At 42.7% G+C, this 17315-nt stretch overlaps 1 long non-coding RNA gene across 1 annotated transcript; it reads right to left on the reverse strand.

Moving 5' to 3' along the window:
* Positions 1 to 440: 440 nt before the first annotated feature.
* On the reverse strand, positions 441 to 8935 carry LOC311438831. The gene is made up of 3 exons (XR_014694348.1): positions 8881 to 8935; positions 3599 to 3723; positions 441 to 1645 (listed from the first exon to the last, which is right to left on the reverse strand). It is a non-coding gene; the product is annotated as an uncharacterized lncRNA (long non-coding RNA).
* Positions 8936 to 17315: the final 8380 nt, after the last annotated feature.

Consider the following 17315-nt stretch of genomic DNA (forward strand, 5'->3'; position numbering starts at 1 on the left):
TTTGTGAGCTGGCCTTCTTATGGCGATGAAGCAATACAGGTCAGTCAGATCTATACAGCTGTCCATGATGCAGCAGATAGCAGTGTGAACACTCCCAAGATCTGCTGCTCAGCTGTGAATCTTCAGTCACAGGAGGGTTTGCAAATCCCTGCTGAACTCTGCAATTCACAGACTAACCAAAGGGACTTTATAGCCAAGTAAATGTGATTTTGCCACTATTAGTAAAAAGCAAGGGGGTTTGTACTGACATGATGGTGCAGGCCCTCTGCAGTTCCCTGGGTTTGTCTTGGCCTAAGTAGATTTTAAGTTCTTTTAGCTGTATCTAGTTGGGAGGTACTCTCAACTAATTTAACTTTAGTTCATAGTAAAAACAAGCGGATTTTCATTGTGGATTGAATTGTGTATGGCTTTAGAATAAGTCACAGGGAAGAGTGCAGACACAGAGGACACATCACAGTGATTTAATCACAGTAAGCTGCTAGTGTTAAGAAAACATACAAAATCAAATCCAAGCAGACACCAGACTGAGGAGAAAGCATCCCCCTGCCCCCTGAATATCGCACTCCTCCTGGTGATGACTCACCATAATACTCCCCCATTCCTTCTGAGAAATACCAAAGTGTCAATCTTCAGACCCAAAGGCACCCTGGAGGAGTAAGCACAACATGAGAGAACAGGGAAATTCTGTCTAATAGCTTTAACTCTATTTTTAATGAGGCCTTCCTGTATTAATTTAGTAATGTTGACTCTTAGACTATTTAAAACATTTATTAGTCTAACAATAAATTCTTAGGTCCATACATGCAGTGTGTTCCCTTTTGTCAATAAGATGGCTTCGACTGTAGTATCACCTCTTAACACCTCCAGTATTTCAGGTCTTGGAAGCCAAAATAAAAAACAGTAAAGAGGCTGAGGGTGAAGGACCCGATCGCCTGCCTACCACCCCCAGGCACCGTTCATGCTGGTCCGTCTGAAAGAGAAAAGCTTACTTACACAGCCCAGTGCAGCATGGACCCTGCACAAGCTCCCATTTACAACTGTGTGTGCATACACGTGTACGTGCAGCCACGCGGTCCTCAGGATAGTCCTTTCCCTAATGACTTTCAGGCCTCACGTCAGAGAGGGAGGCAACATGTGCCTCACTGCCTCATCTTCACAGGTAGAGGGAATGTGGACGGTTTTATCCGTGTACTTCTGCTGGGTATCCTTGCTGTAGTTTGGGCTGTTTATGCTGCTGACCGGCCCTGCCCAGCCTCTGGAAACCTTCTCAGGCAGCGGATGTTGGTCTTCTCATTAAGAACGCAAAAGCAGGTCTTCACAGAAGCCATTGCTGCAGGGGGCACCTCTCCAGGGACAGCCGTTTTTCTTACTCTCCATCCACACCTCAAACATGGGAAACGCATCTACTTTCAGTGTAGCTCTTCATGTCCCAAGCGCTGCCGCTGCATATACATATTCCTGCTAGAGCAAGCTGAATGGGGAAAGTATTGTATAATGATGTCTGATTTAGCTTAAAGTGTCATCTTTCCCTTCATTGCATTTTGTCTATGAGAAGTGTGCTGAGTCTTGTGCAGCTGTGTTCTTGCTCTTATTCGGCACAGACCTCTTCTGAGTTTTGCACCCATACCAAGAGTTGCCTTCTTCCCTTTGAAAAAAAGTGATAAATGGGTACAGAGCAGAGGAACCCAAAGCCTGCAGGGATGTGAGTCAGGATTAGGAGAAAAATCCTAACCTAATAAAAAAAGCTGATCTGGCTTCCACTGCATGTGCTGTGAGCTAGGAAATGAAATCTCAAATGGAGAAGAGAAAGGGAGGACAAAAATTCAGATTCAAGTGCTGACCCTACTTGTTTTCAGAGCACAAAGTGTCTATTGTACTGAACCATAAAACAGACGAACACTGAATTCCTGCCCAGTCTCCTTGAAGTTACCTGGAAGTCACCTACAAGGACCTCACAGGAGAACATGTACAAGGACTGGCTCCAGGAAGGTGCTGAGCCCCTTCTGCTTCTGGCTAGGCTGGGATGCTCAGCATGCTCACCACCATACCCAGCTGGGCCCTGTCCTTGTTTGATATATTTCTGACTGAGCTGTGTAAACAAAATCCCGTCTTGACTCTGAAAAACACACCACATTTATTATCTAGAAATTAAATGGGGTTAAACCAATTTCCATTGTCAGATGTGCCAACCTTTAGAACAGATCTAGCGTTAAATCATGGATGTCTATAGGGAGTTCCCTTGGATCATTTGATCAAATTATGCTCTTTAAAGTATGCTTCAAAATGTCATCCCGTTGTGGGAGGAAAAGAAAGAAAATAAGGCAATGAAATGAATGGAAATTTGGAGAAATTAAATGTTGTCTCATGTATTTTGACAACGTAGACATCAGTAGGTTTGCCAGACAGATCAGCTTCAGATTTCAGATGCAGCTTAAGCAAAGTATGACTTGCACAAAATAATCTAGCCTGAAGCACAAACTACTTGATAGCCGTTTTCATGACTTTGTCCTCTTAGATCATCTTCTGAGTTTATTTACACTCCATGCTTCTCCCATGGCTGAGATCCTTCCCCAGCCCTTGAGTAGAAAGCTGGGATCTGACAACATGGACATCAAAGTTCTGGTCATCAAAGTGCTTTAAGTAACAAGATGGGCTAGGCAGCACCAGAAAAGGGGGACAAGATAAGAAGATGAAAAGAGAGACATAAAATGATCTGGTATAGAGATTAAGAGGAAATAGCGTTGAAATGGCTGAGGAGCTAGGACAGAAAAGTCCCACTGAACCTATTGGTTAATCATTACCTTGCTTTGTAAACATCACATTGTAGTTGCTTTTCCTTCACTGGTATCTACTGCTCTACCTCATTACTTTCATCAACAATACACCAGGCTTAACTGGGCATAAGTGGGGAATCTACAGCATCTTTGGCACCTGCACTGAGTTAGGAAGGCAAGAAGTTATTGGTTCTTTGGATATGAAGCTGATTTTGCTGGATTGTGTTTGGGGGGTTTGCTGGTGTTGGGCTTTTAATTTGAGAATGCAGAAATTTTGACTATGAAGCATAAGAAACTTTTTACAGACTCCTTTGAAAGTGGCTTATACTTTAATACCGACTGCCTAGCCTCACACATCAACCAGAAACTCAATTTTGCATTATTCAGATGAGATAGCACAGCACCAAGTAATAGGGACTGGTTTACTGAATTCAGGTTGAAGTATCTAAACATCCTTCCTCTCGTCTGGTCTTCCTAAATCTCTTTCTAACCCCAGTACCTAAATATCCTTAGTCTGGTCATGTTCCACACCTTGACCATATGGCTCTCTACTAGAAAGCAGAATAATTCCAGGCAATTAAGGCACTTGCCTGTATCCATTTTATCTACAGATCTTTGGAGGTGCAAACAAAACATGCTGGATGGGGAAGACTCACTAATGCTGATAGTGCTTTAGATCACTTGATAATCTTTTTCCTGTGTTAGTTATTATGGAATGGAAATCAAATGCATGGATGTTAGGGCTAGGAACAGATGGTACTTCTGTTCTGCAAGGAAGAAATAGGGGCAAAGGGGCAGCAGACCTCCCCCCTTCCCTGTCTTACCGGGATTCATTGTGTTGCCCTCCTGTTACAGTTGGCTGTGACTCTTTCTTGTTATAAAGAGATGTCAGAAGTTAGGGAAAGACAGATGATGACCTTAAATCCTTCACTGCATTTTACCAGGATTCCTAAAAAATATAAAATAAAAAAATAAAAGCCAGCTAAGGCAGTTGGAAAATGTCAGTGAAGCATTACACAAAGAACTTGATACATTTGTTGACCTTTCTTTTTCCTCCACCCTTCTCCTCTAAGATGGATTTAGTAGTAGTGGGTGCTTTAGTGCTATGAGTGCTTTCTTAAAAATAATTTAGATGCTATTGTCTGTCTGCCACTTGGAAAACATAGCTGTTTCAATGAGCCCCTGCTGAATCTGAAAAAAGAGGGTTTATTGAAATGCCTCCAAAAATGCACCAAAATTTCATTCTATTCCTTGTCATCTGAAATGCATCTTGTTCTCGCCTTTACAGACTTTTGTTTTATTTTTTTAATTGTACTTTTGTATTCAGGGTCTTTTCATTCTTATCCCCTATTTTACGAATGGCGTGTGTGGTATTAAGAGCTGAAGGCAGAGATGAGAAGTGTTTTGAACTGACTAATTTGCAGGCAAGAAATAAAGCTCTTGTAAGGTGGTCCCAGGGGTATCTTCGCCATGAACACCATTTGAAATGACATGTAATCTCGTACATTTCAAAGGCAAAACATTTCCTATTCTAAAGTATCTTCATGAGCCAGGGTTGGTTTACCTGTTTCCAGAGAATAATAAACCACCAGAGACAAGGAAACTCCTTCCCTCCCCTCTCAAAATTCCTGTTCCTTTTCAAAGGGGCAATTGCAGTCAATAGTTTATTTCTGTCCTATCTTTTGCTGTTCTGATGGCTTATAACTCAGTGGTCGCTACTAATACAAAGCTGAATGCACTTCTGAATTAAGTATCAACTAACAGTACACAGCACATCCCTCTACAACGCTATAAATAATGGTGTAGAGCTCCCCCTTCTCCCCCTTTCATTTTATCTTGTTTTTACAACAGTAGAAAATTTACAGCTGGGTCTTACAATCTTCTAAAATTTTAAGCATTTCACCATATATCCCTGACCTGGCAATTTCTTAATGTAAACCGTTCTTCTTCTAAAGAAATTTGAGTTCAGCTGACCTTGGAATACTGTATTAATAATACTCTTTCTCAGCGCAATTTACTGTTTATAGCCTTGTTGACATACTAAAAGGCTTGCACACATAAGTCCACATTTAATTTGTGACGGTAGGTATTTCAGAAAAGTCTTACATTTAGAATTTCTCCCTGTTTTGTTCAGTTGGTCTTGCAAACCAAGGTACTTAATCACCATCTGCAAACTGATTCATGCACTATGAGAAATGTTTCTATATGTCTATCATTGAAGCTTATGATAAGTGTAGCCTGTACTCCATGGTTTTGAAAGCTTTAAAAATGTTCTGAACAGGGAATTTGGCCACAAATAAAATCTAAAACTTTTGCAAAAATAAACACTGATAAGTATTACAAGTCTTTTCCATTAATTTCACAGCTGTTCTGTACTGAAGCCTTTAGATAGGTGAAAAGGAATGGATGCTTTATGAACTCGCTAAATTTACATTGACCACTAACTCAACAGTTACCTGATTTTATAACTCTGCATGGAGAGAAATTAGCAAACAGCATGTCTTCAGTCACCTAGGCATGACTAGATTAGATCCTGAAACTTAAAACAAAATCAAGATCTTTAGCTGCACATATTTTCAAAATCCACATGCTTATGTTGAAACGTGCTGGCTCTCCATACTAATTCTCCAATTGCAGACAACAAGGAATAAATTTTGTGACTCAGACAGAGATATTGAAGGCTCCTGGAAAGACAAGTAGAAGCGCTGGAGTTGTAATGTACAGAAAAAAGAAATTTCTAAAAGAATGAAAAGCAAAAAGTTCTCCCCTGAACCTGATAATGATGTGAGACAGCCGACCTGCCAGTATGACTTGTGCTGTCAGTTTGCGTTACTAGCCTCAGCCCTTTGAAGGACAGGTTTTTACACTGTGAGTGACCCTAACCTGTGTTGTACTTGGATCTCTCCCAAATGTAAGTCATGATAAAATATTATGCCCTGTAGATGGGTCTTATACCTTAACTGTTGTTTTCCCTGAGGCTTTGTCAACTGTAATTCTTAACTTATGGGATCTTTGTCCAAATGTAGCGTGGAACAAATTGTGCGAAGAGGTGTAAGGCAGCATTCACAGAAACCTTAAAGAAGGTAGTGCTGCTCCCCAGTAGTGTTTCTCCTGGTCTGGTCCCCTTACTGATTCTGAACCACGGGACTACACCCTATTACTAACAACCACAAGGAAACACAGCGTTTTCCATTAGAGAAATTTCTACCAAATGACCTAGTCATTTATTCGAACTAGCACAGGCAGGGAAATAAAAGAGGTGACTCCATTAGCGAGTGCTGAGCGCTGTCACATGTTAATGCCCAAACAGTGTTAGAGCTGGAGCACAAACTGTCTGATGGAAGTTACCGTGCTTTACTCAGACAGCTGCCTGGGTGAATGCCGGATGTTCTCTGAAATAAGAGGTAGCTGTCTGCTCTTCTCCATTTACTAGTGCAAGTCATCCACCTTGCATAAGGATACCTGAGCAACAATCCCACCACCTTAACAGGCTGAGAACTTACCAACCCTCCTTGGAGCAAACTCCTGGAGTCAGCGTCAGGACTTTGTCTACCCCTTGTATTGCCTGCATGCAGTGTTACCTTAGTGACACACTAAATTCATTTGTTCTTTATTTTTTTCTTTAATCAGCCATCCATGTACACCATATCCATTTTTGCATGCATGAAAATATTTATATAGGCAATGGGTAGGGATCCATTAGCACAAATCAATTGCTCTGCTTCTGGGTTGCTTTTCAGACGCAGCAGTATTTTGCTAACACAGAATACCTAGCTAGAAAGCAATACAATATCCTAGCTCAGCTGGTTAATTGAAACTATATTTTTAAGGGCTGTTTTTTCACTTTAGTGACTCGTGATGTGTGCCATTTAAACACTGTGTGTAGAACATATGCTTGTTTGAACACTTCATTATTTGGCTCAAAGTAGTACAGTGTATTGTTCTGTTTAGTGGACAAGTTTGAATTTACCATTGACTCAGGAGAACTTCACAATGTATCTTTGGGTCAAGGACAGGAAGCAGCAGCAGAAATAGCTATGGAAAAAGCATCAAAAGAGGGCCACTGGGTTATACTTCAAGTAAGTCAAAGCTCTTCATTACATCAGTGCTGCATTGCAGTGTTACAAACTGAAGCGTTTCAAAATAACATGTGCCTAGATGAAAGAGTACTAAATAGTGATTTAGAACTTCCTTTGTCTTCTCCACAAGGGAAGCACGTAACTTCATAGCGAGGTCTGTATATGCAAGTATCACTGAATATCACATAAAATATGAATTGCAACTATCTTGTGTGCAGGGAGTCAACTAACGTATTTTCCCAAGCACATGGTATTTGATTTACTAATTTATTATCCATTAAAAAAAATTCTTTAGTAAATAAATATGTAGCGAAAAGAATTGTTACGCTGTATAATCAGATGAATAGATACAAACAGGGAAGATTGCTGTCATTATGCAGTATATTGTGCTAAACAGATGCACATGATTTTTTTCAAATATTGTGCAATATCAAACCGCTTCCTTATGTCTGGGTTTTTCTTGTATCAATAAAATGTTTCATATTTCAAATCAATAGCTCACTGGGAAGCCTATTTTTTCCTCCCTTCTCCCCCTCCTCCCTCCCCATCTCTGAATATTTATTTTGCAGCAAAGTGGCTTGACACATTAGAGAAATTACTGAAGAAACCCAGCGAAGGAAGTCACCGGGGTGATCGCGTTTGAGTGTAGGGAACCTGCCCCTTCTCCTAAAGAATGCCTCACTCCAGAGGGGATTTTGGAAACCTCTTATTACAATAACTGATAAGCCACTACCTGAAACGCTGCCTGATCTTTGTGCTGCGTTGGGTAATTTTGACCAGGCAAGTAAAACATCACAGGAAAAAAAAAAAAAAAAAAAAAAAAAAAAAACCTATAAAAACGTGATTATTAATCTTCTCAATGTAAAGCCACCTGAAATGTTGAAGTCACCACCAGCCTTTTTGGGACACTCAATAATAAAGCAGAATGCATTTCATTATTTAAGGATTTGTTCACATATCATACAATGAAATAACTGCATATCAACCACAAAGTAAATAAAGGCATAAAATAAAAATTAGTTCTTTTCGTTCTAAAGCATCAAATGCAGTTCCTGGTTAAACATGTGCCTCTGTGCATAGGATACAAAGTATGTGCAGTCATTACAGATAATTACTGTAGCACGGAATAAGGTTTTATTTTGGTTCGGTCTAGCTTAGTTTGATTTTTCTTGAAACGTGAGACCGTGCCGTTTTGTGCCTCGGGAGCCTGCTCCGTACTGTCAGCCTGTAGTCCCCCGGGCTGAGACCTTCAGCTGAGGTGATCAGGGAGGTTCGCTGCACCAGGTACCGGTGCTAAGGGTTTGGTCCAAAATGTCTGGATCACCACCTGCGAGGAAGGAGTGCTTCGGCTGCGAGGCTAGCACATCTTCCTCTGTCCTTTATAATCTTTGTTTTGTAAGGTTTTTAATAAAAATAATTTTGTTACCAAGCCCTAAGAGACGCATAAAGCCGCAGGGGTATGTAAATGGCAGCTGGCAGCCAGGTGAGGCAGATGCGGTGGAAGGCAGCAGTACCTGCGCCGCCGGCAGCAGCACACCGAATCTCCACAAACTCAGCAACTAACAAGGGAAAACCTGCTTTTCGCTCCCCACTTAAACACTACGTCCTGAAAGCGTTTGCAAAAATTACAAGGGCTTTTCTGCTTTTCCTCTTGTTTAGTATAAATTCTTCTAGCAATAAAAAAAAAAAAAAAAAAAAAAAAAAAAAAAAAAAGGAAAACGAAGTGCACGGAGGGCAGAGCGCCGCGGGAAGTGCCGCGAGCGCACAAAGAAACACGCGGGCAGCAGACACGGACACGGTATTTTTGTCCCCAACTTCCTCCGGCTCCGGTCGGGACGCGGCTGCCGGCGCTACCCCGCCTGGGGCCGCCCCGAGCCGGGCCGGGCCCCCGCTGCCCGCGGGGCTGCAGCCTCCGCCGGCGGGCGCCGCCACGGGCCGGGTCGGGCTTCCCGGGGGGCCCCTCCGGGGCTTGTGCCCCGCCGCGGTCGCCTCCTCGCCCCCCCCGCTGCGGTGCGAGCCCGTGGTACCTGCCGGGCGCCCGGGGCCGCCGCCCGTCGCGTCCCGTCCCGTCCCCGCAAGGAGGAGGGAGCGGGGCGGCACCGCCGCCCCAGGCCGCCCGCGGAGGGGCCGGGGCCCGGGACGCGGCCGGAGCGGCGGCGGCTCCGCGTTCCCGGAGCCAGAGCGCCCCCTGCCGGCCCCGCGGGCTGAGGCGGGCGCCGCCCGGCCTGGGCAGCGGGGGACAGCGGCCGGGCCTGCCCGCCTGGAGCCCGCCGCTGCCCCCCGGAGGGGCCGGGGTGTGCAGGTGTCAAGGCCCGGCCCGTGCGTGCAGGCATTAAGGTGGCCGAGGCTCTCTTTAAGCGTCTCCTTCCCTCCCCGTGCTGACACTCGGCGCAGCACACGCGAGGTTGGCCCCGCTGGGGAGAACCCCTGGCTTGGCTTCACCTGGCTCAGTGTCACTGCTCACCCAAAAGGCACGAGCAGGGACCAGCCCCGCAGATCTGCCACGTCTCCGGGGCTGGAGGTGACCCGGTGGTCAGCAACAACCTGCAGCCACACGGTTTTGTGGCTGGGGAAAGTACAGAGTAACATCAGCTGGCATACTTTCTTACTCGTTTGAACCGCCTCAAGTACACCACTCTTTTTGAGGAATTATGTCTTAAATGGATTCAGCTATTTAATAAATCAGCCCCTGATCCCCTGCAGCGGTGACCTCTGATCTCTTCTCAGAGCACTGAGAATTCGTGTGACACCATGCCAGCAAGGCTGCGGCCAAGCTGCAGCACTTACAAAGTGCCCATGGGTGATACAAGTATTTTGGAAAAAGTGAGGCAAAAAAAACATCTCCCTTCCCACTCTGCAGGGCAAGTCACGGTTACCTCTGCCACGTGCCTGGAGCAGCCTGCGCTGAGCTCAGAGTTTTGCCAGATGGGGACGGGAGGCAGGGTCAGCAGCAGGCAGCACCTGCATCCCCACTCCCCAGCCCGCGTGCGGCACAGCTGAGGGGTGGGTTATAGCCCCCGTCCTCACCAGAGGACACATTTGCCATCTCATCTCCTCCTCCTCCATTTGTCCCTCCTCCCTCTTCCTCCGCGGCCCTGAGCACGGCAGGTGCAGGAAGCCACGAACGCCACACGCGAGTTCTTCATATACCCACCCTGTCCTCAGCAGAGTCGGCGCAGCAGGCGGGAGGGAGCGGCAGGCCTTGTGCCCACAGACTGCAGCAGCAGCCGGTGGGCTGCCTCCTGCCTTCTCCTCGGCCACCGGTTCCCCCAGCCCACAGCAGCTCACCTGCCGGCGAGCCCCTCGCCATCCCGCGGGCTGCGGTTCTCCATCCCCAGCTGCCGGGAGCCTCCCGCTGCGAGGAGGAGAATCATCTGAGGAGGGAAAGGGAACAAAAGAGCGAGATCAGAAAGAGGAATAAAAGAAGGAAATGTGGTGAATAATAAAAACAAAAGGAGGAATTTTCCCTGGGGGGAGGGAAGTGCCTTTTATACGAGCTTTTTCTTTTTTTTTTTCTCAATTTTTTGCAAAAATTCTGACAATGCACATGCTCATTTTCCCTTTCCCGTCCCACACAAACCTGTTGTTATTTTACTTTCATTATTTCACTTTGCTGCATCAGAAATGCTGAATCATAAAACGGGGGTTAGTGAAAATGGTATTTATCTTGGAGGAATGAGCCCCGCATTATTTTAAAGATCCCTGCACTGCCGCTGTTATTATTATCATCATCATCATCATCATGCATCTTGGCAGGTTGAAAGGTATCTCAGAACAGTACGAATTCAGTAGTAATTTAACATCCCACAACAGTACTTTAAAAGCATCAAATTACATTTTGAATTTTAAGTTAGTACAACTGTAAATAAATGGATGTACTCCCACATGTCTGTTGTTTTTAAACTTGTGATGATCCTAAAATATTTGCCTAACAGCTTTGAGCTGCAACAGAATTTCAGCTCATATATACATGTGCGTGTGATATTGAATTAAACCATTTGTCATTCTTTTCCATAAAAGACACAATTTGGCTCTCAGCAAACCATTTGAAATAGAAATTATGATGATGATACTACAGCCCCATTTTATTTTATGGTAGTGTATTGATTGTCAAATAGACAATACATGTATTTTTGTAATGGTCTAAAAGAAGATATTCTGCCTTTTTATTTTACAGTCCTTATGCTATTACTCGCTTTCATTTCAATAAAGGATGGCATCTTTCAGAGATGCTACCATAAATTGCTTCATTTAATAAATTGCTACACAGAATAATAATGTTACACCAGAGAGCAGCACTTTGTAATTTGGAAGAAATAACATTTTTCTTTTAAAACATCTCTGTCTCTTTATTTTTAAATTAAAATTCTCTCTCTGCTGTTTTCTATCTAAAGAATAACCTGATTATTAGCAAATTCGTTTTTTTTTTTTTTTTATTCTTGCAAGCATCAGAACTTGGTTGTGACATAAAGAGGTTAATTAAAATGGGGAACAAATTAGATTAATTTCCACAGATATAAGAGCGTTATAAAAGTCTTGTTCTCAACAATGACTCCATAACAGAACAGTTTGATTTATGCCTAAGCAGGTTCCTTATTCTGTCTAGCAAGGACTGCCACTGGTGTCTCGGTGACAGGGTTTTTATTATTTCTTTGACAGTTTGATAGGAAGTCAGTGCTTGCTTTTGGGTTTGCAGTCTCTTCAAACCTGGATTATGAAGGTTACCATAAAGATATGGATGAAACACTGCCTCCCCAAAGCCCCATCCGTATGGCCCACACCCCAATGTGGAGATTGCTTTTGCAATAACAACCGCAGACAACCTGCTCCATATGCTATTAGAGCTGCAATTCAAATAGTCACTGGTGAAGGAGTCTCCCAAGCTGTGGAAAACAAGGTCAGTAAAAACATAGAGCAGGCTGCGAATTTGTCACAAGATGGTGTGATGTCTCTGGTTTTATGGTTTTTTGTTTGTTTGTTTGTTTTGTATGTGTGTGTGTGTTTTTTTGTTGTTGTTGTTGTTGTTTTTTTTTCCTGAGGCCACCAATTTCAACAGAATTAGATTATTTTCGTTATTTTTATACCTGTTTTTTACAGAGATTCAATTTGAAATTTGTAATGTGGGAAAATGATCTCTATGCAAGACATAAATATATGCATTATTTTGTACCACACAAAAAGAAGATCTTGCTGGTGTGTTACAATACATTAATAAGGTTGAGTCATTTAGTATCTTTTGTCAGGTTGCAAAATGCCATTATTTGCAAACTACAATGCAGAATTTGCTTTTCTTCATAACAGCATGAAATGTTGCTGCAAAGGTCTTCCACTCCTCCATTTCTCAGAATAAAAAAAATATCCTTCATACTATAATACAAAGGCAGCAGAATTACTTACACTGCATAAAGTTAAGATACACAAAACTTTAAACTTTCCTTTATGTTATCACAGAATTAGGAGCATGAAACACTTGCCTCGCGACAAGTTGGTATCTCTTCAAGGAGACAGCAAACCTATATGACATAAAGAAAAAAAAAAAGTTAAGAATAAAATAACACCAGATATTTTATCCAAACAGCAGCAGCATGCTTCTCAAAATAAAGTGATTTGTTTTCAAGAATATGAGAGACTGGATCTGCTAGTATATGAGGCCATCTCTTCAACAACTTAATTTATACCTGAAGATATGTGTCCTTTGTGTTACTAACCTCAGGGAATGCATGGTTTTAAACATAGCATCAGTGTAGATGCCTGTAATAGAAGATGCGAGTAATTATTTGGGGAGTTTTTTTCTTATTTCATTGAGTTAAAAACTGTGCCTTCTTACATTGCCTATTCCAAACATGTAACTTGTCTCCATATAGCAAATCATTTAATTTGTGTGAGAAAAGTTATCAGGAAACTGCTTAGGAGATTGAAACCCTCTATTTCTCTGGAAATTAGGAAACAAAACACAAGGCCTCTGATTAATGTGTTATCCTGGTGTTTCAATGCAGAATAGGACATAAGACTGACGTCCTTGTCTTCTGCCATTGAAGATATTTGGGTGCTCTGTTACAACTGTTACTAAGTGTGGTTACTAGCTACAGTGTGTGCACACCTTTTAGACAATTCATAGGACAGAAGGTTTGGTACCTCAGAGACCCTCTGATGCAAAGAACAAACTCTACTTCATACAGATGAATCTGTACTTTCTTCACAGAAAATTCTGTGATTCTGTGATTCAGATCCCCACTGGACAAGGCACATGGTTCAGATCCTGTTAAATAGCAGGCATGTGCAGAGCCATCGGCGTGTGGCATTTGACCATTGCTAGGGGATAACGATTAATGGTGAGCACAAATGCAGTAACAGCAACACCCATGTCCTCACCTCACTGCACATGCAGTAAGTGCAGTAAGCTAGGTAAGGACATGAACAACTCATCACAAATCTTTGGCCTTTTTTTGTAGGTACTACCTATCTCTGAATGCCTAAAAGTACTGAATAGCAATATGTAATACTCTTAATCATACAGGGACAAATCTCCATGATATCTAGCAATCTCAAACAGCAATGTACCTGCTGCACTAAAATTTAATATATGTTCAAATCAGGGAATTGGGCAACCAAATAGCTTCTTATGCATCACTGACAAATTGCACAAACAATTGTGGTATATCCATGCACAGCTATGGTTAATGCATATGACTCCAGACTATATACAGAAAATCTGGTTTATATGTATTTTTAAGGGCTATATTTTTTAAAGGAACCTCCTTTTTTGCCACTTAGAATTACTTTCTTTTTGATCTTTAATTCAGAGTAACAAAACATGGACACTCAAATAGCCATTAGCCCAAGCAAGCCAGCAGAATGGTAGCTTGATTGCATGTACGATTTTCTGTGGAATATTTGAAAGCAAGTTAGTAATTTGGCCCTTTATCATTTTCTCTTTGAACATGTGCGTAGGTGGGTGCTTCTGTGCATATGTATATCAATTAATATAGCATGCAATTACTTAATGCAATTAGAGCGAATTTAAGAAATACAGAAAGCCCAGAACCTACACTCTTGTTTTTCTGACCATTTCCCCCTTTTAAAAAATAAATGACTCACTCCAGTTGCAAGAGCCAAGATATTCTTTACACTTGACGATTTAGCTACCTTATGTGTTTTTACTGGAGAAAAAAAAGCCCTCTATCATTTATCATGTCATCTTATCACAGTCTCTTTGTGAGACGCAAATAGCACACTAATGTTTTCTTTTGTTAGGGTGAGTTGGCAATCTCCTCAGAGATGGAGCAACTACAGACAGCTCTTTTTTTTGATAATCTTCCTGACACTCGGATGAGACTGGCTTATCCATCAACATACAGTTGCTCAGTGGTAAGTCGCATGCCAACAGTCAATCAGTATGGATGACGCTTCTTGTCCATCTTAAAAAACAGAACAGAAACTAAAGATTTTTTGGCAAATATCTTGCGGTCTTGTGTAACTCAGAATAGCTTTTTATCATAAACTGATATTACCAGTGCTTTGAAAAGCAGAAAGAACCTTGTATTTACCTTACCAATTACTGCAGACTTGGAAAGACTTCTAAAATCTGCATTCCCACTTCTACCTTACTTGCTTGCTTTTTCTCAAGCTGTATGTGCTGACCAAATAGGTTTGGTAAGCACTGTAGTACCTTGTATCTCCTACTCAGAAGACTAAGCTTGAATTCTTGTGTTTTTTGGGGGGATCAGTGTCTATATCAGCAAACGGTATTGCTCAGAGCTCAAGGGTCACCAGCAGGAGCAGCAACTGGCAAAGCAGCTCGCATTAGGATCTGAGAAAAAAAGTTTCAGAGCAAATAGTGAAGCCATCATGTTCTATTTGTCTTGAACTCATTTTATGATGTGCCCATCTATCTACTCTCCAAGGCAGTCTTGTAATACCAAAAGTGAAAGCCAGAACAAAAAGTGAAAAGCCATCCAGTGCTGACAAATTATTTGCTGACGTACATTTGGCTTACCTCAGGAGCCTCCTGAGTGAGGCCAAGAGCCTTTGGCTGATGGAGCTGACCAGGACTGAAGAGCTGACCAAAGGACGGGAAAGCTCTGCCTAGCACAAAGACAGATAGTGCTAGAAGGCAAAGCAAGCCCACACTTCTGAGATCAGTTCAGATTTCTGAGAGATTAAGAGAGGAAGAAGAAATCTTGGTCAGCAGAAGAGACATTGTGAGAAGCACCAGAGCTACGTTGTGAAGAAGATCAATCAGAGCTTTACGGAATTAAATGCTCTTTAGCTTCCCTTGATGGAAAACTAAAATACCATAGAAATACTGTGATGTCTGTGATAAATATATGTCCTGAAGACAGAAAGCGTTGCCTAGGGGATATAATGCAGTAATGCTAAATTACAAGCTGTTTTCAGGAGGGACAACACAGCTGCTTTCTTTAAAAAAATTTATGGGGGAGTCAAGCTGGACATTATATTCATGTTTGGAAAAGAGAGGGGGAAAGTACCCACTGATTATATAAAAGCTATCTTGCAGAACTAGTAGGATTTGAGGTGACAGATTATCTTGCACCATCAGGTGCAAAACACAGTGAGTCACTAGGGAGCAAAACATTACCAGGAGGTGTTGTGTTATGCAGTTGGACTCCAAGACAACCTCCTGCTGGAACAGAGCGCGTATGAGGAGGGATGGGGAAGCAGGCAAATGGGAGGTCTGGTAGGGACACCAGAGGGGTTACAAAGAGCTGTGGCCAGTGGGCTGGCCAGTTCTACTTGGCCATCAGTCCTTTGTGTCTGGGAGATGAAAAAATAACAGAGAATGAAAACAAAACTTGAATCACTGTCACATCTAAAAAGACTGATGGAATTGTCGTTGTGAGCTTCCTGCAGTGAAGGATGTCCTATATCACCCCATTACACACACTGCAAAGCACAAGGTGGCCTCAGTCATCCTGATAGTCTCACCCTGTTTTTTAAATGTCGCTGTCTCTTACATACCCACCTGACACACCACTGGCTAAGACGCCAGATAAAAATCTTTGATATTAAGCAGATGTCATTTCGAAGTAAGGCAAGATGGGGTGAGGAGGTGAAGGGAAAAAATTCTGAATACACTCACAGTTTAAGCAGTGTGGGCTCAGCAAGTGTGTCAGAAACAGCAAAAGTGAGCAATGAAATGAAGAAGATAATGTCAGATCACTTACTAATCTCGTATCTTCAGTTTGCCTTCAGGATGCTATTCTAGGTCTCTGAAGTGAGCGTGGATTCTCCTAATGCTTCTCTTTGTAACCTGGCCCTATATGTCACAGCAGTGCTTCACATTTCTGTGCAGGTGTCGCCTTGTACCCCTGAGCCAGCAGTCAGTCTCACATTTCTGCGTTAGAGACAGTCAACTATCCCCAGGGCAGAAGATGTGTCTGGCATTTCTTAATAGCACCTTGTTAGAAACCAAGAAGCAACACTGAATAATGCAAAAAACAAAAACAAAAACAAAAAAACACTCAGCCAGAAAGGTGGTGATGTGATACCAGTGATGTTAAGTGGGGCAAAAGGAAAACAAAACTTAACAAAACAAAACAAACAAACAAAGAAAGAAACAAACAAAACATGCTGAGTGGATGGGACTGGAAGCTTGTGTCACAGGTCATCTAGCTTTCTGGAAATCTGCAAAAGCCCAACAGTGGGATGTCTTTACAGTAGCAAAATTTTGGGGGTTCAGGCCTGTTTCTGCATTGCCAGGCAATGGCTGGAGCAGGCTGAGGTGACAGCAAGTGCTGAAGGATTCGAAGGGAGACATTACATGCAGAGGGGAAGAAGTGCTGGGGCTTGTAAGGAGCGGAGGGGGAGAGGGGGAGGGCAGGAAGTCACAAAATGTATGAGCTGCCAGAAGAGAGGACGTTCATTCCCCCTTTGGAAGATATTCATAATGCACAGATACAGGCTTAGAAACTGTTCCATGAAAGCTCAGGGTTATGGCACTGACTCCCTTGCAGGCTAGAAAAATGCACGCATGAAAGGAAAAGGCCTTCAGGGTAGGAGGGTTTGTTATTTGTTTTTTTTAACTGACAGAATCCACTGCTGACTTGTAAGGTGGGGAGGTATTAACTGCCGAGAAGGAGGAACAAAAGGCAGGGATTGCAATCCTGGTAGAAAAAGCAAGGAACATTGCAAGTAGAGGTGGGCTGGTCCAGAGTAAGGATATTCACTGAGTGCTCTGAGATGAAACATGCTGTGTGTTCGTAAAGGTGCCTGTCAGTCAAGAGGGAGAGCAACATTATGACAACCTCTCTTTCCCCAGCAGCCAAGACCAAGATTTCTTTTCCCTGTAAAGCCAGCCAAGAAATTACTGAAATGGTTGTTTTAACAACCAAAGCTAGCCGGGAGGGAACAAAAGAACTCCAGGTGTATGTACACACACATCCATCAACTGTCCATCCATCTGTCCATGTCCTCCCACAGCCTCTGATGGCCCAACTTCCAC

This window comes from Aythya ferina, assembly GCF_964211825.1.
Source record: "Aythya ferina genome assembly, chromosome: 6".
Taxonomy (NCBI): domain Eukaryota; kingdom Metazoa; phylum Chordata; class Aves; order Anseriformes; family Anatidae; genus Aythya; species Aythya ferina.